Below are 26150 nucleotides of genomic sequence, written 5' to 3' on the forward strand. Positions count from 1 at the left end.
CAATAATCAGTACAAACAATAACAAAGGACAAAATATTAGAAGGGCTGGGAAAGCAAATGTTTGGGTAAAAAGAAGTTTTCTAAAGCTCCTGTATACACTAACAATTCAGAGTGACACACACACTACACTCAGCCCCTGCTCCGCCCAACAACAAAAACCACAAAAGACACTGGAAGTTGAACAAGAAATGCAAAGTATTGTTATAAAGGCCTATCTAACTGGAGAAGGAACATCTAGCTAAACTTAAGACTAGCAGAAAAATCTAAAGTACTTTTTTGTTCCTTTCTATCTCTTTTCTTTTCTTTCTTTTTTTTTTTTTTGACAGTCCTGGGCCTTGAACTCAGGGAGGGCCTGAGCATTGTCCTTAGGTTTTCTCAAGGCTAATGTTCTACCACTTGAGCCACAGCTCCATTTCTGGCATTTTCTAGGTATATGTAGTACCAAGGAATCGAACCAAGGTCTTCATAAATGCTAGGCAAGCACTCTACCACTAGGCCAAACTCTCGGCCTTTTCTTTCCTCCTTTTCTTTGTATCTTTTTCATATATTCCTTCTTACATTCTGGTTACAAGCAGTTAAGAAAGCCATCAAAGTACTAGCTGAAACTACTAAGATAACAGAACAGAGACTTCAATTCACATATAAGCATGACAGTGTTCAGAACTTAGTTCTTCTATTCACATTTAAAGAGAACACTGACAATTCAAAAGGGGCAAAACTATAATCTCTCAAAACTAATGGCAAATTAAAAGAAGAAAATCAGATTTATAGAGTTGTTACCTTACAATATTCAAACTAGATATCAATAATAATTAAGGTGAATAAAAGAAAAGGCATTCACAGGAAAAATAGAAACTGACAAAAATATACCTAAAGATGCCCAGTCCTTAAATTCATTTCTAAGTCAAATTATAATAAATATGTCTAAACTATCAAGGAAATTATGAATGAAGAGCTGAAGAACAGCAGAATAAGTGTCTCAAAAAATAGGAATACCAGCAAAAGTGTAGACATTGTTCAAAAGAACCTAGCTAAAATACTAATTTTCTGGATAAATTCAACAGGAAATCAAAAGAAGCAAAAGAATCAACAAATGTGAACATAGTATTTGCATATATGGGAAGGTAGGGGGAAAAGATAAGTGGGAGGAGTTGGGAGGAGGAAAAGTGGGAGAAAAACATGGGAAGGGATAACAATGTTCAATAAGTAATGTACTCACTACCTGCGATAAGTAATGCACCTACTACTTGACAAATGTAACTGTAACCCCTCTATATATCACCCAACAATAAAATTAAAAAAGAAAAAGGAAAAAGAAGAAATCCAATATCTGGCCTGAAAAGGCAGGAATTACATATTTTTAAAGAGGAATATATTAATAAAAAATAAAATAGAGAATAAAAAACAATAGAACTGGTGAAAGCAAAAGTTCTTTAAAAAGATTTTTAAAAATTGACAAAGAAAAGTAAAACTGAAATCAAAAACAAAAATGGTATTTTTTGTCCCAGATTTTAAATGTTAAAATCCAATGGCCTGAAAACCAGCACATTTGGTCGTCTAGAAAAACATGGTAAAATTACCAAAAAAAAAAAAAAAAAAAAACTGTCAGATGTCAAGAAGAAGAGAGAGTACTTTTTTTTGGTCCAGTCTTGGGCCTTGAACTCAGGGCCTGAACACTGTCCTTGGCTTTCGTCAAGGCTAGATCTCTACTAGTTAAACCATAGCACCACTTTCATATTTTGCTATGTGGTATGGAAGAATCAAACCGAGTCTTTGTGCATGCCAGGCAAGCACTGTACCACTCCTGGCCACAGAGAAGGTACTTCTAAATTTCCTGAACATTACCTTGACACTTGACATAACCTTTGCCAGGAAAAGTCTTTCAAGAAAATCATAGACAACCCTACTAAATACAGAAGTATTCAAGAAAAGTGGACCAACTGCAAATGTATATCAAAAAGCAAAATAAAATTTTTTCAAGAAATGTACAAATGGCCTTACACAAATAAGGAAATATTAATAAAGATGATTTCAGTTGGTGCATATGCACAAAATTTAAACATAAGTACTCTTTCTTTTGTGGTGTGTGTGCTGGTCCTGGGGCTTGAACTCAGGACTTGAGCACTATCTCTGGGTTTACTGTGTTATGCTTTCTAGATGAAGGTTAATGTTCTATCTTTTGAGTCACAGCTCCACTTACAGCCTTCTGGTGATTAACTGGAGAGAACAGTCTCATGGATTTTCCTGCCTGGGCTAGCTCCAAACCATGATCTTCTGGTCTAAGCCTCCGAAGCAGCTTAGATTACAGGCTTGAGCAATGACACTCAACTAAGCATCCTTTCTTGATACGGTAAGTAAACTAAACTAACTAGGAAAAGAATGGGAATTTTGAAGATAATACTAAACACATAGCTAACCTTCACAATTTGAAGATTAAAAGTGTCCTTAAAAGCAGGAAAAAAAAAAAACATAGATCAACTTTTGCCACATTAATTGAACATACCTGAAGTTCTAACCACAACAATTAAGCAATTAAAAGCATCAAAACTGAAAATGAATTAATAAAGTTTAAAAGGTAATTAAAGAGGTACATACACAATGAATTGAACACACCTTTAAAAATAATTTATGGATAATCAAGAATTTCTAGCTGCATAGTTCACATAAATCCAGTGCCCACTCATATTAAAATAGTATGAAAGCAAATGCCAGATGTTCTTGCCTATATTCCTAGCTATTCAAGAGTGTAAGGTTGGAAGATAATGACTCAGGTTCAGCTTGGGCAGATAATTCTGGAATTTCATTTCCAATTAACTAACAAAAAGACTGTTAGAGATGCTCAAGTGGCTGACTGCCTGGTTATGAAAGCCAAGAAAGCATGAGGCCTTGAGTTCAGTCCCTAGAATAGGCAAAAGGAACAAAGTCAAAAGATAACATGGAAAAACATGGGACTATTTGAAAAAATGAAAAACAAATGGAAGAACAATCCTGAGGTTTATGAATTCATTCAATATAACCTTAGGTACATGGAAGAGACACTGATCAATAGGATCATGGTCTAAAGCAAGTCCTGCCAAAAATCTCACAAGATGTTTATCTCACCCAAGAATAAATTAGCATAGTGGCATTTGACAGTCATCCTAGCTTTATAGAAAGTTTAAAATAGGATTGGGGTCTAGGACAGGTGCGACATAAACCTGAGATCCAATGTGAAAAACAAAAAATTATAACTGTAGTGCAGGTACTAGTGGGAAGGGGGAAAGATGAGCAGTCAAAGGAAGTAGGGGAAATATAATCAAAATACGTTATGTATGGGTGAAAATAGAACCAGGACACTTCCTGAGACTTGTTTGGGACTGGGTAGAGTGAATGGAGAGAAGACGAGTGATTGATAAAGATGCAGTGTGTGCGTGCATGCATGCATGTGTGTGTGTGTATGTGTGTGTGAAATAAAACCCCCTTGTACAACTAATTGGGGCTAATAAAAACAAACTAACTTAAAGCAAAAGGAGCCAATGCATAGGTTCTGAGCTCAAAACTACAGTACTTCCAAAACTTAAAAAACTAAATAGAAAAGGGTAGTTCACAAAACTTATATATTATCAGTAGTTATCAGTAGTTCATGTTAAATTTCATTTGTATGTGTGTGTGTGTGTGTGTGTGTGTGTGTGTGTGTCTCAGTCATGGGGCTTGAATTATGGGCCTGGACACTGTCTCAGAAGCTCACAGCTACTGCTCTATCATTTGAGCACAGCACCACTTCATTTTTTAAAAAAAATTCTATGACTTTTGACAATACTATAGCGACATATGTCCAGCATGTGCTATACGGAATAATTTCATTGACCAGGAGATCCCCTGTGTTCTATCTATTCACTATTTCTTCTTTCATTTTTTCCTTCAGTTTCCTCTTTCCACAAAGTCACAGAATTAAAGTTATAGAGCCTTTCATATTATTTTATTTAGCAATTATGTACATTTAGGGTTCTTCCATGCTTTTTTTCCTCCATAGTTTGACTGGTCTTTTTTTTTTTTTTAATCACTAAATAATTCACTGCATACACTTGTTCATTCATTACTGAAGGTCATTTTGGATGCTTCTAAGTTTTGGCAATTATAAATAAAGCTTTGACAAACATTTGTGTTCAAGTTTTGTATAGACATAAGTTTTCAATTCATTTGGATAAATACCAATGAGCCCAACTGGTGAGTCATATGCTCATTTTTGCAAAAACTACAAAACTGTCTTTCAAAGTAATTGTACAGTTATATATGCTCACCAAAAATAAATGAAGGTTCACTGTTACTTCACACCTGTATTTGGTGTTGTCAGTATTTGGGATCTCAGTTCTTCTAATAGTTGTACCATGGTATTTGTTTTAATTTCCAATTCTTTGATGATCTGTGATATGAAATACATTTGTCAATTCACTCGGGTTTCTTATTCTTATTTTATTTTTGTTTATTATGAATATAAATCCTTTTTCAGACAACTTCTGTAAAAATATTCTCCTACTGCCTAGCTTCCCTTTTCATTTTCTCAACAGTGTCTTTGAAAAATAAGTGGGTTTTTACTGAAATCTATTTTCTTTTCCTTTCTTTTAATCCAAAAGTCATCTCCAATGCAAGATTTACCTAGACTATTCTTATGTCACTTTCAAAATATTTATAGTTTGATATTTTGTATTTAGATGTAGTATCTAGAGTTAAATTTTATAATTAAATTTCATTTTGTGTGTATTCAGAGAACACCAGTGCCAAAATATGAAATGATTTCATCTTTTCAAATGAATGCACATTTCTTTTTTCTAAAACAAACTGACTATACTTTATGCATCTATTTCTGGGCTCTCTACTCTGAAGTTAGGTAGTATCAATTCTATAGTTTTGTTCTTCAATGTTGCGTTTGTTGGCTGTTCAGATTAACTTGAATTTTAAGAGTAACTCCTATGCTTACTCTAAAATTTAATTAAACAAATGCATTAAACCTGGCTGTGAAGGTCTTGTAGGACTTTCATGGCTCATTTAATCTAAGAAACAGAGCTGCTCTATAACCTCGGGAAGGTACCCTGAGATGTTCTAACACTGAAATGAAGTAAGTCCTGAGACAGATTAAGAACTTTAAAGGCATATGATGTTACTTCATAAGCTACTGGGCAATAGATTACACTCAAAATAGAGGACTAAAACTAAAAACTAAAAAGGCAAGAAGTGAAAGAAAGCCAGTGAGCTTCTTGGGGAAAGCAGTGTCTATACCAATCTATCACAGTTCTTTCTTTTCTGATAGTACTAGAGTTTAAATGTAGGTCCGGTAAGGAAAAGTGCTTTGTATGCTCCTAACTCTATTCATTTCCATTTTCTGGATCTAGTATATTTTTTTAAGTTCAGGTCTTAAAATAATAACATTCAAATGATTTGTATAATATTCTATAACATCGGTTAATAAAGCAGCAGATACATTTAAAATTAAATAGAATTCCAAGATCAACTACAAAGAGAATCAGATAAGGGGCAAATCAATGTTTATTGTAGCATATACAGATTAACCAAATAGCAATTTACCTATGCTAAAGTCAAACTGCTCTTTAAAGAATTAGTTAATGTCCCACTGCTGCTAAGTACATGGTTCTTTCATTAAATCACTACTGATGATTCATCTCCACTATGAATAACCTTGTAACATGACCTCAGAATTAAGGATAAATAAGCTGGTGTGGGTGGCTCAAGTCTTTAATCCTAGCTATTGTGAAGGCTGACAGTGCATTGTTAACTTTATTCAAGGCCAAATCAAAGTAGAAAAGTTCTTAAATTCTATCTAGAAAATATCCAGCAAAAGAAGTTATAAAAAATAGTTCCAAGGGTTAAGTGACAGGTTAGCAAGCATGAGACCAGGAACTCAAAGCTCGCCCAACCACTCTGGAAAGCAGTATGGAGGTTCTTCAAAAGAATAAACACAGATGAACCTCCCCTATGAACCAGTAATCCCACTGTTGAGCATTTACCCAAATGACAACAAACATAGTAAAGTTACCAGCACAATCATATTCACTGCAGAATTATTTACTGTAGGTGAGGTATGGAACCAGCCTAGAGACCCCAAACCCAGTAAATGAATGGATAAAGAAATGTGGCATATATACACAATGGAATTCTATGCTTCATCAGAAAGAATGTCATGACCTCATTTGAAATGGAAAGATTTGGAAAAAATAATATTGAGGTAAACTAGACCTAAAGAAAAATAGGTTGCATGGTCTCCCTCATTTGTAGGAACTAGAAAATGGCTATGATTTTCTTTTTTTTTTGTGAGTCAAAATATTTTATTGCACAATATGAAATTAAAAAAATAAGATGAATATTTAGAATACACTATATATATATAAAGTCATTTTATTTCTTTTTATGTGTAACTGATACCTTGTGGCTATGATTTTCTTAACAGGGGATCTCAATAACTCAATTTTTTAGTGCACATGACCATATATAATGAAGTGTATCAACATAAACTCGAGGATATAAAAGGAAGAGATTCTTATGTTCTGTATGTAATTTTTTGTTTTTTTTTTTCATTTCTTAGTTTTCTTAACCATGTATATTATATATGAATTAATCAATATGTTCAAGAGAAAGCACAGAAACAGGACAAAGAATGAACTAATGCAACATTGATATTCACTTGACACAGATATGAACAGTTTGGAGAAGAGGGATATAGGAAGGGGTAAGCAGGAGAAAATGAAAGAAGGCACAAAGGTTTAAAAACAAATGTACTCATTACCTCATTTATGTAATATAACACACACACCCCTCCATTGCTCATCATCTTTTCACTTCAAAAAAAAAGGGAGAGAGATAAACACTGAAATTCAATGAGATTGGTTGTTGCATAAATATGCACAAATGTTGAAAATTATAAATGTGGTATAAGTTTCAAAGCACATAGCCCTATTCTTAGCTCGTATTTTGAAAGGCTAAGATAGGAAAACAACATGATCCCAGAAGTTCAACCAATGAGAGCCTGAAAAATAATGCAATCCCACCTAAACAACAACACAAAAAAGTCTGAATTCTTGCATTTTACATCTAAAAATTTAATTCATCATTTTTTTACCCGGTTCCATTTTATTTTTATGAATTTTTCTTGCTAATTAATGCAATAAAATGTAGATAAAAGTAGCAGAAATCTTAAGAAAAATTAGGTGAAAATTTGAATTATTTTGTTTAATTGTGTAGATCCCATTTATTGTTTTTCTACTTAAAAATCCATTAATTACAGAATAGTAATCTTGCATTCATGTTTTCTGAGAAAAGCAGACCTTATTAACTACCATTTGGTTGCTACTCATCTTCTGCATATTCTATATATATAGAATCATAAATTATTCTGGGTTTTCAAATATCAGCACAGAGTAGGTTGGGTTATTTTGGCATTGGTGTGACTTTTTTTATTAAAGAATGCATCAACATTGATTTTAACATCATATTTCAAAAGACAAGTTTAACAAACAAGTGTTCAAGAAGGGAATCTCTATATACAATCACTGGCACTTGGTTTTTAGAACATAATTAAAATTAGGCTAAGGGTTTGTATGTCATAGATACATATTAATCAATGTAATAAAACATTATGCCTATAGAGTCATAAGTTTTTATGTCTATGTAGTTGTTGTTTATATTTCCATTACCATGTCCATAGCATTGGGTATGCAAATATTGAGTCCTCACTCTTGCACTGTTTGGATCTAATAGCCACCTATTAAGGATACCATGCGCCTTTTGTTCTTAATGTCTTGAATTGTCAACCTCAACATGATTCGCTCTAGATTCATCCACTTCCCTGCAAATGCCATTAGTTTATCTTGTCTGATGGCTATGTAGAATTCCATTATATATATATATATCACATTTTCTGTATCCATTCATCTGCAGTAGGGCATCTGGATTGTTCCCATTGCCTGGCTATTGTAAATAGTGCTGAGATAACCATGGCTGAGCATGTGTCCTTATCATACCCAGGGTTATGGTGTTCAGGGTAGATGCCGAGAAGTGGTATGGCGGGATCGTAGGGAAGGTCAATCTTCAGTTCTTTAAGAAACCTCCACACTGTTTTCTAGAGTGGCTGAACTAGTTTACAATCCCACCAGCAGTGTAGTAGGGTTCCTTTTTGTCCACAACTCTGCCAGAAACTGTCATTGAGTTCAAAATCTTGGCCATGCTTGTTGGGTAAGGTGATATCTTAGTCTGCTACTCTGTGTCTTTTGATTGGATTGTTCAGCCCGTTCACATTTAGGGAAATTAATATGTTTCTATGACATATAAACCCTTAGCTTAATTGTGATTAAGTTCTAAATACTAAGTCCCAGTGATTGAAAACAGAGATTCCCTCCTTGAACACTTGTATGTTAAACTTGTCACTTAAAATATGATGTAAAAATCAACGTTAATAAATTCTTTAAAAAAATCAACATATAAAACACAGTAGCTTTTATATGTACCCATTAAGGTGAAAAAAAACAAGAGAAAAATATTATGTTCATAATAGCCTTTAAAAATTGCGGGGCCGGGAGTTTGGCCTAGTGGTTAAAGTGCTTGCCTAGCATGCATGAAGACCCGGGTTCGATTCCTCGGTACCACATACATAGAAAAAAGCCGGAAGTGGTGCTGAGGCTCAAGTGGTAGAGCGCTAGCCTTGAGAAAGTCCAAGGACAGTGCTCAGGCCCTGAGCTCAAGCCCAGGACTGGCAAAAAAAAAAAAATTGCTTTGTAGAAAAGTAGTTGAAACACCTCTTAGTCAAACTGTAGAATGCTTTAAAAAAACTGACATGAAAAATGAAGACTTGCAGAAGTTAACATTGTGACGATATGTGTATTATCAAAAGCAACCTAAAGATATAATGCAATCTGCATCAAAACTCTAAAGTTATTCTTTCCAGAAAAAAAAAATCCATCCTAAAATTCAGTTTACTACGAAGTACAAGAAACAGCAAAGCAACAATGGGATAGACACTATAAATCTGACTCCAGATTATACTATGCAGCCAATAGTACCAAATCAGCATGACATTGATAAACAAAACAGATAGAAAGTGGTAGAAAAGATTAAAGGACCAATAAATAAGACTATGGAGCTACTGCTATTTAATTCTCAACAAAGATGCCAAAAACACAGATTGGAGATAAGATAGCATCTTCACTATTCACCCTCTACAAAAATCAATTCAAACTAGATCAAATATGATAGTAGAAATCATGACCTTGAAGTTATCAGAGCTTAAACACAGGGTTGGGGGGTAGGGATAAAGACATAGGAAGAGAGGGAGAGAGAGGAATACAAAGTAAGGAATGGAGAGGGAAGTCAAAGGAAAGGGAAAAGGCAGTGAGGAGAGAATAAGACAGGAAATCAAGACTGAGAGGAGAGGAAAGGGACAAGAGAAGAAAGCGAGAAGAGAAAAGGAAGAGGGAGAAAGGGGAGAGGAAGATGGGAAGGAAAGTTAGAGACAAGAAAAAATTCCTTTAGGAGAAGGAAGATGGAGCCCAGACAATAGGGACACTGCCTAGCTCTCTCTCACAAAAAGAGAGAATCCACAAATAAAAAGGTGACCGAACTCCAGCAAATATTCAAAGAAAATACAACTACTGAGGTAACCACTCAAATGGAAATCGAGGAGCTAAAGAAATCCATACATGATCTAAAAGAAGAGATGCAAGACATCAAAAATGAGCAATTAGAAGCAAGGGAGATGAAAAATAAAGTAGATAGCTTTGATAGCAGGTTAGACAATGCAGAGGAGAGAATTTCCGGGGCTGAAGATAATTTAGTTATTATAGAGAAAGAACAGAAAATGAGTCAATCCAAATCTAGGAAAAATGAGAGAGCGCTTCAGGAGATCCAAGATACAAATAGGAAGCCTAATTTAAGGCTAATTGGTATTGAGGAGGGCGTGGAGAAAGAAGTCAATGGTATTGGAAATATACTTCAGGGAATCATCTCAGAGAATTTCCCAAATATCCAGAAGGGCAGGCCCATCTTGATACAAGAAGCTTTTAGAACCCCAAACAGACCTGACCAGAAAAGGATATTCCACTGCCACATCATAATCTGTACAGGATCAATAGAGACCAAAGAAAGGATCCTAAACTCAGCCAGGGAGAAGAGAACAATCACCTACAAAGGAAAACCAATCAGAATACCCCAGATTTCTCAGCAGAGACCATGCAAGCAAGAAGTGACTGGAAGCATATATGCCATGCCCTTAAGTCAAATAACTACCAACCAAGAATACTATACCCAGCTAAGCTCTCATTCATAACTGAGGGAACAATAAAAACATTCCATTCCAGAGAAAAGCTGCAACAATATATCGCAACAAAACCAACCCTACAGAGAATTCTGAAAGATGTTCTATACATAGAAAACCAAAATAAATGCAATATAGGGAAAGAAATGGCACCTAACCAGCATACTATCTAAGGACCACAAGAACTGTCAAGACACAGGTCCTAATAAAAGCTTTTAAAAATGGTAGGAACTAATAAATATCTCTCAATCCTAACTCTCAATATCAATGGACTTAACTCTCCAATTAAACGGCATAGGCTGTCTAGTTGGATCAAAAAGCAAGAGCCATCATTCTGCTATCTTCAAGAGAAACATCTTATCCAAAAAAACAATCATCTTTTGTAAGTGAGAGGTTGGAATAAAATCTATCAAGCTAACGGCCCCCATAAACAGGATGGAGTTGCCATCCTCATATCAGATAAAATAGACTTCAAACTAAAATTAGTAAGAAAAGACAAAGAAGGTTACTACATACTACTAAAGGGATCTTTCCTCCAGGAAGACATAACGATCCTAAATATTTACACACCCAATCCCAGAGCTCCGAGCTTCATCAAACAAACTTTACTTACACTGAAACCGTACATACATTGAAATACAGTGATTGTCGGTGACTTTAACACACCACTCTCACCTATGGACAGATCAACAAGGCAAAAACTCAACAGAGAAACCTTAGAACTGAACAACTATATAGAACAACTAGATCTAACAGACATCTGCAGAATATTTCACTCAGCAACAACACAATATACATTTTTCTCAGCAGCACATGGAACATTTTCCAAATAGATCACATCTTAGGCCATAAAACAAACCTGGACAGATTCAGAAACACTGAAATTATTCCCTGCACTCTCTCAGACCACAAAGGCATCAAATTGGAACTGAACACACATCTCCACCAACGAAAACCCTGTAACACATGGAATCTGAACAACACGTTGTTGAATCACCAATGGGTCATCAAAGAGATCAGAACAGAAATCCAACAGTTTATGAAATTTAACAGTAAGGAGCACACAAAATACCAACTCCTTTGGGACATAGCAAAGGCAGTACTCAGAGGAAAATTTATAGCGCTGAGTGCCTACAACAACAAGTTGGAAAAATTGCAAACCAACAAGTTAATGTCTCACCTTAAGCTCCTGAAAAAAGAGCAACAAACCAACCCTAATCACACTAGAAGGAAGCAAATTATTAAAATCAAAGCAGAATTAAATGAACTGGAGTCCAAAAAAACTATAGAAAGAATCAACAAAACAAGGAGTTGGTTCTTTGAAAGAATTAACAAAATTGACAAGCCCTTAGCAAATCTTACCAAAAAAAGAAGAGAGCATATCGAAATAAACAAAATCGCAGATGAAAATGGTAATATCACCACAGAAATTACCAAGATCCAGAATATCATGAGGGAATACTTCTCAAACCTTTACGCCAACAAATTTGAGAATCTAGATGAAATGGATGAATTCCTAGCAAATATTAACAAACCCACACTGAGCCAAGAAGAATTAAGCCAACTCAACAAGCCTATTTCAAGCTCTGAAATAGAAATGGCAATTAGAGAACTTCCACCTAAGATAAGCCCAGGGCCAGATGGATTCACAGCTGAATTCTATAAGGTCTTCAAAGCAGAGCTCACACCAATACTCCTCAAGCTCTTCAATGAAATTGAAAATGAAGGTTCCTTACCAAACTCATTCTATGAAGCCAGATAACCCTCATCCCCAAACCAGACTGAGATTCATCAAAGAAAGAGAACTATAGACCTATTTCTCTGATGAACATCGATGCAAAACTTCTCAACAAAATACAGGCCAACCATCTACAACAACTCATCAAAAAAATTATACACTATGATCAAACTGGATTCATCACGGGGAGGCAAAGCTGGTTCAACATATGCAAATCAATTAATATAATTCAACACATCAACAGGAGCAAGGACAAAAATCACATGATTGTCTCAATAGACACGGAAAAGGCATTTGACAAGATCCAATACCCCTTTATGTTAAAAGCTCTGGAGAAACTAGGAATCCATGGAACATTCCTCAATGTAATAAAGGCTTTGTATGAGAAACCCACTGCTAGTATTACACTTAATGGTGAAAATCTAAAGCCGTTCACTCTAAAATCAGGAATGAGACAAGGATGCCCACTCTCTCCAAACCTATTTAACATAGTACTAGAATTCCTAGCCAGTGCAATAAGTCAAGAAGCAAGCATAAAGGGGATCCAAGTAGGGAAAGAGGAAATAAAACTATCCCTCTTTGCAGATGACATGATTCTGTATTTAAAGAATCCTATAGACTACTCCCAAGCTCCTTGAGCTGATTCAAAACTTTGGAAGAGTAACAAGCTATAAAATCAACCCTCAAAAATCAACTGCCTTCCTTTATGCCAACAGTGAGAGGAACGAGGCAATAATCAGGAAAGAAACTCCTTTCACAATACCCTCAAAGAAAATAAAGTACCTAGGAATTAGCTTAACTAAGAATGTAAAGGACCTTTTTGACGAAAACTTTAAAACCCTAAAAAAGGAAATTAAAGCAGAACTAAGGAAATGGAAAAACCTCCCATGCTCCTGGATTGGAAGAATCAACATTGTGAAAATGACAATCTTGCCAAGAGCTATCTACAAATTCAACGCAATACCCATCAATATCCCAATGTCATTCTTTAAAGAAATAGAAGAGGCAATCCAAAATTTCATATGGAAAAATAAAAGACCCCGAATAGCAAAAACACTTCTTAGCAGAAAGAACAGCGCTGGAGGAATTTCAATTCCAAACTTTAGACTCTATTACAGAGCTATAATTATCAAAACAGCTTGGTACTGGCACAAGAACAGGCCTGAAGACCAATGGAATAGAACTGAGGACCCAGATATTAAACCACAGACCTATGGCCACCTAATCTTTGACAAGGGAGCCAAAAAAATAGAATGGAAGAAAGATAGCCTCTTCAAGTTGTGCTGGCAGAACTGGTTAAGCACCTGCAGAAAACTAAAGTCGGATCCTTCTTTGTCACCTTGCACTAGAATTAACTCCAAATGGATCAAAGACCTGGAGGTAAAAGCTGACACACTGAAAACTTTACAGGAAGGAATAGGAGATACACTAGGCCTCCTTGGCACAGGTCGAAACTTTCTTAATAAGGACCAAGAAACACAACAAATCAGAGAAAGGCTGGATAAGTGGGACTGCATTAAACTGCAGAGCTTTTGTATGGCAAAGGACATAGCTAGTAAATTAATTAGGAAGCCTACAGAGTGGGAGAAGATCTTCACCAACCAAAGAACGGACAAAGGCCTCATATCTAAAATATATCAAAAACTCAAAAAGTTGAATCTCTCCAAAACTAATCTTGAAAGTAACAACCATCCCATTAAAAAATGGGCCAAAGACTTAAAGAGGGTCTTCTCTGAAGAAGAAACAAAAATGGCCTATAGACACATGAAGAAATGCTCAACATCTCTGGTCATAAAAGAAATGCAAATCAAAACAACTCTAAGATTCCACCTCACTCCAGTTAGAATGGCCAGGATCAGGAAAGCGAATAATAACAGATGCTGGAGGGGATGTGGCCAGGAGGGATCACTACTACACTGTTGGTGGGAGTGCAAACTCGTTCAACCACTATGGAAAGCAGTGTGGCAGTGCCTCAAAAGGCTAAACATAGAACTCCCCTGTGACCCAGCAATTCCACTACTTGGCATTTACCCAACCATCCAGAAACAAGGGCATACTAAATCCACTAGCACAACAATGTTCATTGCAGCACTATTCACCATAGCAAAGATATGGAACCAACCTAGATGTCCCTCATTTGATGAGTGGATCAACAAGTTGTGGTATTTGTACACAATGGAATTCTATGCTGCTGTCAGAAAGAATGATATCACCCCATTTGTTAGGAAATGGAAAGACTTAGAAAAAATCATATTAAGTGAAGTAAGCCAGACTCAAAGGAACTTAGGCTCAATGGTTTCCCTCATTCGTCATAATCAGTAGAAACTTGGGCTCTACTAGCAGAGATCTGCAATAGAGCAAAATCTTGATACATAAGGCCATATAGTATGAAGCTAATTGAAAGGACCTCCAGGATATTGAAACAAAAGCCATATAACGAATGATTGTTGTCCTTAATGTACTATGTTGTCTCTCATCTCCTTTGCTGTCCCTTGGTTATCTCATATTGGTATAGTATCTCACTTTGTTATCTGATATATTGAATTTATTTGTATTTGGTTATTTGAAATTTGATAGGGAAGGGGGAAAAACCAAGACGGGTGGGGGGTGTGGGGGGGAGGGAAATGGGTACCAAGACATGTGAAAGGGTATCAATGTATGTGAATTAATGCACCTTCTATCTGGCAAATATCATGTAACCCTTTTACTAATTACAATAAGAAAAAGAAAAATTTTTTTAATCCAAATACTATAGCAAAATTTTCTACCATAGATGCCATACATTATTTTTAATCTAATGTAGTAGACTGAAATGCATGTGAACATCTACAAATGGAAAAAGGGGTGAAGGTCCACACAGTAAATTCAGTACTTGTCCTCACTATTCAAAATGACCAATGAAATAAAATATTTTAAATCTGTTAAAGAGAAATCTAAGTAGCATACTTAGATGTACAAGAAAACTTATACATGCCCACAATATAAGCAGAATGCTCTTAAATGTACGTAAAATTTATATATATATTAATATATATAAATACATATATGATCTATTTAAAAAATAGAGCACAAGCAGTTCCAGTGCTTCATCCTTATAATTTTAACTGCTCAGAAGGCTAAAATCAGGGAATGGAAGATAGTAGTGGTAAAAAGGTTAAAGTATTTCATCTCCAGTTTACCAGCAAAATGCCAAAATAGAGGTGTGGCTCCAGTGGTAAGAGTGCCAGCCATGAGCAAACATTTCCAGAAATAAACCTCTAAAATCAAGCTGCAATGTCAATATGAGAGAGAGAAAGGGAGATAGAGGGAGAGGGAGAGAGAGAGAGGGAGAGAGAGAGAGAGAGAGAGAGAGAGAGAGAGAGAGAGAGAGAGAGAGAGAGAGAGACCCTAAAATCAAGCTGCAATGTAAATATGAGTGAGAGAGCGACAGAGAGAGAGACAGAAAGAGAGAGAGAGAGACAGAGAGAGAGAGACAGAGAGGCAGAGAGACAGAGACAGAAAGACCGAGAGACGGGGGGGGGGGAGAAGGAGAGAGGGAGAGGGAGAATGTGTTCCATTTGTGGGGCATAAAAATATACAAAGTAGAGTGATTGAGTAGATCCTAGAGTAAGGTTTAATTTTTTAAAGTGCTTTTCCATCATCCACCACAGACCTTCAATTCTCCCCTCTGATTAAGTAAATCAAACTTAGGAAGCCTATAATTTTTAAACTAGTAGCTGCATGTAGTTACAGTTTTAAAAATTGGTTAATGATCTTAAAGGAGCTTGGAGAATTGTGGGAGAGATGAAGAATTTTATTTTTAAGAAACTAATTATCCATTTCACTATTAAACCAAGGGAAGGAAATCCATTTTAACATGCAAACGAATAAAAAAAAAGTTATACTAAGTGAAAATCCAGATTATAACTCTGATATAAATTCCAAGTTATATGTGCTCACAATTGGGTATTTTATTATTTAAACATTCCAATTTCTGGCTTTCCTATCTTTTCTGGCCATAGTAAAAAATTGGCAACAGTGAAACTAAGCTTTTAATTAAAAAAATCTGTTTCATGAAATTTTATATAAATATACTCTTTTATTTTATTTTCTAGGTGTTCATATTGTCAATCTAATCTAGTAATGCCTAGACTAACCAATAAGGAAAGCCATCATCATATTATCTCTTATGTCTGCTTTCCAGAAATGCTATAACAGCTGTCTGATTAAAGCAAGTATAGTATGTTAGGCCAAACTGGGAGTGGGAAGGGGCTTTGTTGCAGGGCTGCTGATGATAAGGAAAACTGAGAATGATAATGATATGTATTTTAAAAACTGAATCAAAGAATTATTACACATTCACTTTGGTTGGACACACCTCTTGAAGAATATAAAGGGAATGGATACAAGATTCAAATTAAGACTAAAAAACAGATCCAACTCTAAGGAATGTACAAAATGAACACAAGAAATAATCTAGATTTTACGAACATTAAGTTATAGTTAGAATGCTTAACTTAATAAACTTCAACTCTTTGTGTGATCATGTCACAAAATCCACATAACAACACTCAAAACTAATATTAAAGAATAAGTTGAGCCGAGTGCAGTGGCTCACGCCTGTAATCCTAGCACTCTACCAAAATGCCAAACTTCTTCTACAAGTAATATATTTTTTAAGTTTTTATTTATTTATTGCCAGTCCTGGGCTTGAGCTCAGGACATTAGCACTGTCCTTAGACTGTTTTAAGGCTAGAGCTCTACAACTTGAGCCTCAGCACTACTTCCGGCTTTTTTCTATGTATGTGTTACTGAGGAATCGAATCCAGATCTTCATGTCTGCTAGGCAAGCACTCTACCACTAGGCCAAACTCCCGGCCCCAGTAATATTTATTTCGTTATTTATTTATTTTACCAGTCCTGGAGCTTGAACTCAGGGCCTAACTACTGCCCTTAGGCTTTCTCAAGGCTAGAGTCTACACTGCCCTTGGGCTTTCTCAAGGCTAGAGTCTACTACATGAGCCACTGCACCATGTCTAGCTTTTTCTATGTAAATGGTACATGGGATTGAACCCTGGTCTTCCTGCATGCCAGCGGTACTCTAATACAAGGCCAAACTTCATGCCCCTATCATTGAATTTCTCAATTATAAACTTGCTTGCCTACATTCTGTATGTTACCAGACACAAAACCTCTGTCTGTTTTTCTCTGATGCTAAATCTTAAGATACTGAAGCCAGGTATAAATTAGTTTGCAATCTGGCATTACCTGTAAACATCCTGTCCAAGGTTCTATCTTCTTACCAACTCACTCTAAATTTTTGCACTCTATATAAGTCTTTGTTTCATCTTATTCACTGTTAGCATGTGACAAAGATGTAATTTATCAAGCAAGTAAAATAACCTGTGTCCACTCATTCAGCTCTCTGTCATTAGTATGACAAATTTACACCATTTGAACCTTTATATAATGCTCTCCTCATAACTACAAATCCTCTATAACTACTTTCAACGGTATCTCTTGCAGGCCTTCAAAAATCACATTAACTATTCTTTCATTGATCTTTACTTTCTTTCAAGTTCTACTATTATCTTTTGTTTCCATTCCTCAGGTCACTGTAGTTTGGGTATATAATTACTTTATCATATGAATGAGCATTGGAAATAATAAAATATTGAGATTGCCCAAATCAATAAGCTTATCACAGTCATACTAACTTTCAGGTAGCCCAAGCATTCGGCTTCCTTTCTTTGGTTTCTGATTCTGCATTTTCATTGATTCTCCTACTCATTCTTTCTTAGAATCCTTTACAAGACCATCTGTGATAAGAACTCGATGGATTTACTTAAACATAGATTATAGGTCATTTTCTTTTAAAACAAACTTATCTAGCGACTGTTACAAATTTCCACTGATTTTTCTTTATAATTTCTTTTTTTTATTTAATAAATTTTTAGTGTGATTATTAGAAGGGTTACATTATATTCATCAAATACAAGGTTCTTAACTTCACAAACATTAATACCATTTTTCATGACATGGTCCCCATTTCCCCTCCACACTCTCTCCCCGCTTGATTTCCCCCTTCCCTATCCAATTTCAAATAATCAATTAAGCACATATAAATTACATCAGAAAACAAGGTGAAATATTGTAAGAATATGAGATAACCAAGGGATGGCAAAAGAGATGAGAGATAACAAAACACATTAAGGACAACAATCACTCATTATATGGTTTTTGTTTCCTTATCCTGGAGGTCCTTACATTTAGTGTCATATTATTTGGCCTAATGTCTCTAGATTTTGCTCTGTTGTAAATCTCTACTAGGAGAGCCCAAGGTTTCTACTGATTATGACAAATGAGAGAGACTATTGGGCCTATGTTCCTTTGAGTCTGGCTTATTTCACTTAATATGATTTTTTTCTAAGTATTTCCATTTCCTTACAAATGGGGTGATGTCATTCTTTCTGATAGCAGCATAGAATTCCATTGTGTATAATTAATACATCTTCTTGATCCACTGAGGGTCATCTGGGTTTAGCTCCATATCTTTGCTATGGTAAATAGTACTGAAATGATCATCATTGTGCTAGTGGATTTAAGTATGCCCTTGTTTTTGGACGATTGGGTAAATGCAAGTAGTGGAATTGCTGGTTCACAGGGGAGCTCTATGTTTGAGGAACTGCCATACTGCTTTCCATAGTGGTTGAACGAGTTTGTACTCCCACCAACAGTGTAGCAGTGATCCCTCCCGGCCACATGTCCTCCAGCATTTGTTGTTATTAGTTTTCTTGATCCTGGCCATTCTAACTGGAGTGAGGTGGAATCTTAGAATTGTTTGATTTATTTTATGACCAGAGATGTCGAGCATTTCTTCATGTGTCTATAGGGCCATTTTTATTTCTTCTTCAGAGAAGACTCCCTTTAAGTCTTGGGCCCATCTTTTGATGGGATGGTTGTTACTTTCAAGATTAGTTTTGGAGAGATTCAATTTTTTGAGCTGTTCATATATTTTAGATATGAGGCCTTTGTCCGTTGTATGGGTAGTGAAGATCTTCTCCCATTCTGGAGGCTTCCTAATTAATTTACTAGCTATGTCCTTGTCCATACAGAGGCTCTGCAGTTTAATGCAGTCCCACTTATCCAGCCTTTCTCTGATTTGTTGTGATTCTTGGTCCTTATTGAGAAAGTTTCAACCTGTGCTAAAGAGGCCTAGTGTATCTCCTATTCCTTCTTGTAAAGTTTTCAGTGTGTCAGCTTTTACCTCCAGGTGTTTGATCCATTTGGAGTTAATTCTAATGCAGGGTGACAAAGAAGGATCCAACTTTAGTTTTCTGCAGGGGCTTAACCAGTTCTGCCAGCACCACTTATTGAAGAGGCTGTCTTTCTTCCATTCTATTTTTTTTGGCTCGCTTGTCAAAGATTAGGTGGCCATAGGTCTGTGGTTTAATATCTGGGTCCTCAGTTCTATTCCATTGGTCTTCAGGCCTGTTCTTGTGCAAGTACCAAGCTGTTTTGATAATTATAGCTCTGTAATAGAGTCTAAAGTTTAGAATTGAAATTCCTCCAGCGCTGTTCTTTCTGTTAAGAAGTGTTTTTGCTATACAGTCTTTTATTTTTCCATATGAAATTTTGGATTGCCTCTTCTATTTCTTTAAAGAATGACATTGGGATATTGATGGGTATTGCGTTGAATTTGTAGATAGCTCTTGGCAAGATTGTCATTTTCACGATGTTGAATCTTCCAATCCAGGAGCATGGGTGATTTTTCCATTTCCTCAGTTCTGCTTTAATTTCCTTTTTCAGGGTTTTAAAGTTTTCATCAAAAAGGTCCTTTACATTCTTAGTTAAGATAATTCCTAGGTACTTTATTTTCTTTGAGGCTATTGCAAAAGGAGTTGCTTTCCTGATTATTGCCTCGTTCCTCTCACTGTTGGCAAAGAGGAAGGCAGTTGATTTTTGAGGGTTAATTTTATACCGTGCTACCTTTCCGAAGTTTTGAATCAGCTCAAGGACCTTGGGAGTGGAGTCTATAGGATTCTTTAAGTACAGAATCATGTCATCTGCAAGAAGGGAAAGTTTCACTTCCTCTTTCCCTATTTGGATCCCCTTTATGCTTGCTTCTTGCCTTATTATATGGCTAGGAATTCTAATATTATGTCAACAAGATGTGGTATTTGTACACAATGGAATTCTATGCTGCTGTCAGGAAAAAATGACATCGCTCCATTTCTTACGAAATGGAAAGGCTTAGAAAAAATCATATTAAGTGAAGTTAGCAGACTCAAAGGAACATAGGCTCAATGGTTTCCTCATTTGTCATAATCAGTAGAAACCTTGGGCTCTACTAGCAGAGATTTGCAATAGAGCAAAACCTACATACATAAGGCCATATAGTATGACGCTAAATGAAAGGACCTCTATGATATAGAAACAAAAGCCATATAATGAATGATTGTTGTCCTTAATATACTATGTTATCTCTCATCTCTTTTGCTTTCCCTTGGTTATATCATATTGTTACAGTATCTCACTTTGTTATCTGATATATTGGATATATTTGTATTTGGTTAATTGAAATTGGATATGGAAGGGGGGAAAACAAGATGGGGGATGGGGGAGAGGGAAATGGGGACCAAGACATGAGAAAGGGTATCAATGTATATGAATTAATGCCCCTTATATATGGCAAATATAATGTAACCCTTCTATTAATTACAATAAAAATATATGAAAAAAAGAGGAGTGGGGAGAGTTCCACTGATTTTTCTGTCACTAACACTAGGTTCTTAAAAACTCTATAACAAAAGCTAAATCTCATTTGAATGCCACTATGAATGACATGACATGATACTTCTAATTCACATATGAAGCTGTAGCTACAATCTTTCTGCTGCCCTAGGTCCTCCTGCACCATATAAAGTTTGTTCTATAGATTTAAATATTTCACAATTAAGGATAGACCTAACTAACCAAACTCAGAAAACTTGTGGGAGGAGATGGGTAAATGATGAAATGGTAACAGAAAAAGGTAAATGCTCTTGATCAAACAGAGGTAGATGGGTTAGTCAGAAAAATTCAGCCCAAGAGAAGTCACCAATCAGTCTATATAAGGAATCAAAGTTTGGTGCCAATCGAGAGGTATGGAATCTACAGCTTTCAAAAGAAAACGGGAAAAAAAAAAAGCTTAAATGAATTCCAAATCTGCTACTACCACTGAAGCTGGGGATAAAAGTTCGGTCAAGTACTCCTACATTGACCTATTCTTCCTATCTTTTCATGTTCTTTTCTTATTCCTGACAACTGCACTCCTATTACATCAGCAAAGTGACATAAAACAACAATTTGGGTCAGAAGAACTGGAGGTTTGGGAAACCACTGAGATTCTGACAAAACAATGTCCAGCACCTGGATCTACAGCTTTCACTCCATTAGGATCCCAGCCAGAGAGGCTGCTAACAAAGGACTGTCACACTCCACCCTCCTCTGTGGGAAAAGCCATGAGAAATACCCAAGAAAGAATGGTGCAGATATCCACCATCATGGCTGAGTATTCTGCTACCAAGTTCCACTTAGGGAGATGATGAAACTTTGTCTTATCCCCAAGGTACTCAGGTCTGAGTGGAGAATGTGTGACTACAATACTCACCAAGATTGTGAGAGGGATAGCAAAAAAAAGAAAAGAAAAAAACACCCCAAAATACAGGGCAACAATAGTGTCCCGAGTCCAGGACACTGAGAGATAAAATCAATAAGGAGCTAAAAACTATGAAAAGCTATATGAAGGATGTGAGAGATGCCATCAATAAAAATCTGGGAAGAGCTAAATGATCCTGTAACAAAACACAGCTGAAAATAGTAGAGCCAAAAAATTAAAAAGAATAGCAACAGGAGTTGAATATAAAGCAGAGGAATTACAGTAAACAGTTAAATGCATTGAAAAAAAACAGAGCAAAACATACCAAATGGACATCCAAGAACTAGAGAATACAGACAACAAATCAAATTAGAACAGACAAAAGAGAATTAAAAGGCAAAGTCACTGAAAACCTATTCAACAAAATAACAGAAAACTTCCTACACCTCAGGAAAAAATAAACTTACCCATCTGACAGAGGCATGTAGATCTCCAACGATAACAACAAAAATCTCCTAGATATTGTTGTAAAAACTTTGGACTTAAAAAAAAATCAAGAAATTACTTTTGTAAAGGTGGCAAAAATAAAACATTAAGTTTAAATGAAAGGAGTGCCTGCAGAGGTAAAATTCATCTTTGCATGGTAACAACTCCCAATCTAAACCGGTGTATCATCAAAGCTACCATTCCTAATCTATGGAGAAACTAAAACTATCCACAACAAATACAAAGTAAAGGAGCTTAGAAACACTAAACCACCAATACAAAGCATGATAAAGGGAAGAATATTATCAGAAAAAGACAATCAAAATCAAACAGTAATGAATAAAATACAATACAGTAATGAATAAAAATCACTGTAGTTAGTTAGTAAAACAGGAAGAGAATAGAAACAATGAAATAGATGGAAATAGGCATGTCTCTCCATAGAAACAGTAAAGATCAGTGAATTCAACTCTCCCATAAAAAGACATAGAGCAGCAGCCTAATCTAAACACAAGATCCAAACATTTATTGTCTCCTTGAAACACATCTCAAAGATGAACACAAATTCTGAGTGAAGGGATGGAAAACCTCTTTTAGACAACTGCAAACTGAAAGAAAACAAGCGTAGGAACATTGCTATCTGACAAAATTAGACTTCACATTAAAATCAGTAAGATGATAAAGAAGCCTATGAATTCAATGACACCATAACCCATTGACACACTTAAGAGTATTTCATCCAGCAACGACATAATACACTTCTTCTTACCAACCCATGAAATCTTCTCCAAAATAAATCATAGCCCAGGACATACACTGCCTTAAAATAGGTACAAGTCAAATCCAAGCTACTAGAGAGAGATGTTAAAGATTAAGGCATAAATCAATGAATCAGAGGCTTAAAAACACTATAAATAGAATCAAGGAAATAAGTAGTTTTGAAAAAATTAGTAAGATTGACAAACACTCATCTAATTTGACCAAAAAAGAGGCTCAAGGGAGAGAAAATGAAATCAAAGTTAGAGGGAAAAAAAGGATCATTACAACAAACATCTAAAAAATTCAAAATATTATGAAGGATTACTTTCAAACGTTACACTCAAATGAAATGAAAGCTTTAGCAGAAAGTGATATATTTAAGGAAATTAACTACCTAAGCTTAACCAAGAAGATATAAAAGACTCTCTGTCCTGAGTCCAATCAGAAAGTTGGGAACCTATGCTTCAATTTCTACTTTTAGCAGCCATTGGGTATTCTAGATTTGGAAGGCAAGCATTTGGTGGACTTCTCAAATCCTAAGTGTCCTGCATTTTGATGGATCAACATTTCCCATTGTAGCTGATGTTCCAGAGTGGCTTGGTTCATTCATGAGCCAGTGTCACTATGCCTATTAACCTGGACATTTCCCTGTCAGGAGTTGTTGGTGTGGCAATGTTTAAAACACAAAAGGTTTTGTGGGTAGTGATAGTAGAGTTCACTACAAACCAAGGGTACTGTCATGGCCAAATGTCCTGATTGCACAATGGTGTCAACTAGGTAAACTGCAATGGAGAAGTAGTAGGCCAGCAGCTAGGGATGACAGGTAGGGATGCTAGATGGCTCAGAGAAATTACTATCAACAGATTGTCCATGAAACACCTGTAATACGTGGGAAGAAAGGCTTCTGTATTGGATGGATGGTGGACAGTACTGGTGCTTGGTCCCTGGATGGACTGTAAGTGTACAAACTGAGCACTGGGGACTTGCATGTTGGACACAGTGCAACTGTGTAGCATGTGATCAGAAACAGAAAGGTGTTGGTTCATTGTAGAGAGGCTACTTGTCAAGACCAAAGGAAATGAAAAGATTGACACCTCTGAAGGAGGCATTGTAGCCATTCTGTTATCAATGTCCACAAATAGTTTAGGTGGTGGAAAGGTACCACTCCCAGTAATGGGGACAATGACTGGGCCCCCTTTGGGTAGGTTGAAGGAGCACCACTTGTGTAGACAGAGGCACTGTGCTGCTGCTGCTTCTATGCAACACTGGTGCATAGAAGGCTGGCATTGGTGGTCTAAGAATCATTCTGAGGAACCAAGGGTTACGAAGGACAGGATACCTTGTGGAGGTAGGTTGGTGGGGGCTGGCCCTGTCCCAAGATGCCCCTGGAGCAAGCTGCAGCGGCCTTGATAAACTGGATAGATGTAGTGTGTAGGTGAGCTACACAACGGGATGCCCCACCGAGTCGTTCCTGGTGCTTGTACCTGGAGAAATGATTAAGAGTAATGGGGGGGGGGGCTGGTGGAATCTGGGTCCATTATTAATTGCCCCTGGATATAGGTAGGGTACTTGGTCATTCAGAATTTGCCCCTGGTACAAGCTACAAGGCAGCTGGGAAAATGGATAAGGGTACAGTAAAACCCTAACGGATACTACAGTGGTCCTGGGGAAATGGAGAGGGGTAGGGCATAACCATTCAGCATGTGTTCTTGCTGAAGGCTACAGGGGAAGTATGGGTGGACTGATGGGTATTGGTCCATTCAGAAAGTATCCCTATTACAGGCTATTTGGGACCTCAGGAAATGCTCATCAGTTAGTGTTAAAGACTGGGGGAGATATGAAATTGACTACCTCAGAACAAAATCATCATCTGTGGCCAGATGCATGGTCACATAAGAGGATATTCTGGGAGTGAATATAACTAATATAGTGGTGTTAATGTTCACAATAATGGGCAGTGGAATTACAGAATGGACAGGGAAGAAAAGAGGAAGAGGGGAATCTAGACACATTGGGGGGCAGGATTTGTTTGTTTAGGGAGGGGCAACTGGTCCAGGGTAAGAAGTTTGGAAGAGAAGTAGGAGATGAGGAAGTTGCAGCTCTTAATAAATGAGCATTCTTATCGATTAGAAGCAGGATATATGAAGGAAAGGAGTCTGCAAAGGGAGCCGAAGAGGAAGTGAGGATTTTAGGTATTAGACCCTCTTTAGCATTTGATGAGGGTGCTGGCACAGTTTTGGCCACAGCATCGTCTCTTTTAATGGTGTTGGGAAGAGCTGGGATCTTCTTTGAGGTGCAGGTTGGTAGGGGCATTGAGACACAATTTCCTGCCTCATGTAGGGGAACAGAAGAGGCAGTGTTGATGTCTTCCCCTTGAGCCTTCTGTCTTAAAATTTTCACTGTTAGTAAACTGAGTGTTCTCATAAATATCCATGCATGGAAGTTTAAAGGTGAGGGAAGCTCAAGACATATGACAATGATGATTTCCTTTAGGGCGCTCCATAAACTGCCAGTTTGGGTAGAGCTTGCTGGGGACTATCTGTGGGCTTTTCACTGTCCACCGGCTTCACTGACTCCTGGGAGTTTCGTGGTGAACTTGATAGGGGCTTTCTGCCCTCTACCACCTTACCTGACTCCTGGGAATGTGAACAGTTGGAGAATTGATTTTCACCCAGTCTGACCATAATGGAGCTTTGCTATCTTGAAATGTCACAGCCATACAATGGGTTACCTATGAGACACAAGCACTTTTCATTCCTTTCAACATTAGGAAGAATTCTCTGCTTGAGACTAGGGCTCTCCTGATGGTCACATGACTGCATGGTGCCAATGCTCCATTGTTGGGTATTCTGGTCCCCTCACTGGCCTGTCCTGTACCCTCTTCTGGAAATGTGAACCCACCATCAGTATCTTCTTGGCCTTTGACCTCTGCTTTCCTTGAGTGGGGAAGATGGACTTCCTGTGACATCTTCAGTTTCACAAGTTGAGCAAGCAGCTTATGCACTGAAATTCGAGGCAGGGACCCAAGCTGGCACAAAGTGGTTTTGTCCCTCTTTGGGGGTTTCCAAACTGGAATATCCAGTTGGCAGAAAAGGCACAGTTTTTCTTTTGTTCTGTTTGGTGAGTGCTCTGGAGATGCCAAAGGGTCCTTCCGAGGGTAGGGTTTATGGCCTGTGGCATAGGGCATATCCTCCTAGGGGCCCTGCAATGACCAGCTAAGGGAAGCTGGCCATCCTACCAATAGGAAAGTA

The 26150-nt window shown here is 36.8% G+C and overlaps 1 protein-coding gene across 11 annotated transcripts in view; it reads right to left on the bottom strand.

Moving 5' to 3' along the window:
• Tbc1d5 (TBC1 domain family member 5) overlaps positions 1–26150 on the bottom strand; it is a 429644-nt gene that overhangs the window by 242414 nt on the left and 161080 nt on the right. Inside the window, exon 2 of one of the 11 annotated variants that reach the window (XM_090321949.1) lies at positions 4281–4402. The exons of the other annotated variants lie outside the window; for them this stretch is intronic. The gene's annotated coding sequence lies outside the window, so the exon portion shown is untranslated. The remainder of the gene's footprint in view (positions 1–4280; positions 4403–26150) is intronic. 11 annotated transcript variants of the gene reach the window in all.

This window comes from Megascapheus bottae, chromosome 2 (genome assembly GCF_031878675.1).
Source record: "Megascapheus bottae isolate mThoBot1 chromosome 2, mThoBot2.hap1, whole genome shotgun sequence".
Taxonomy (NCBI): domain Eukaryota; kingdom Metazoa; phylum Chordata; class Mammalia; order Rodentia; family Geomyidae; genus Megascapheus; species Megascapheus bottae.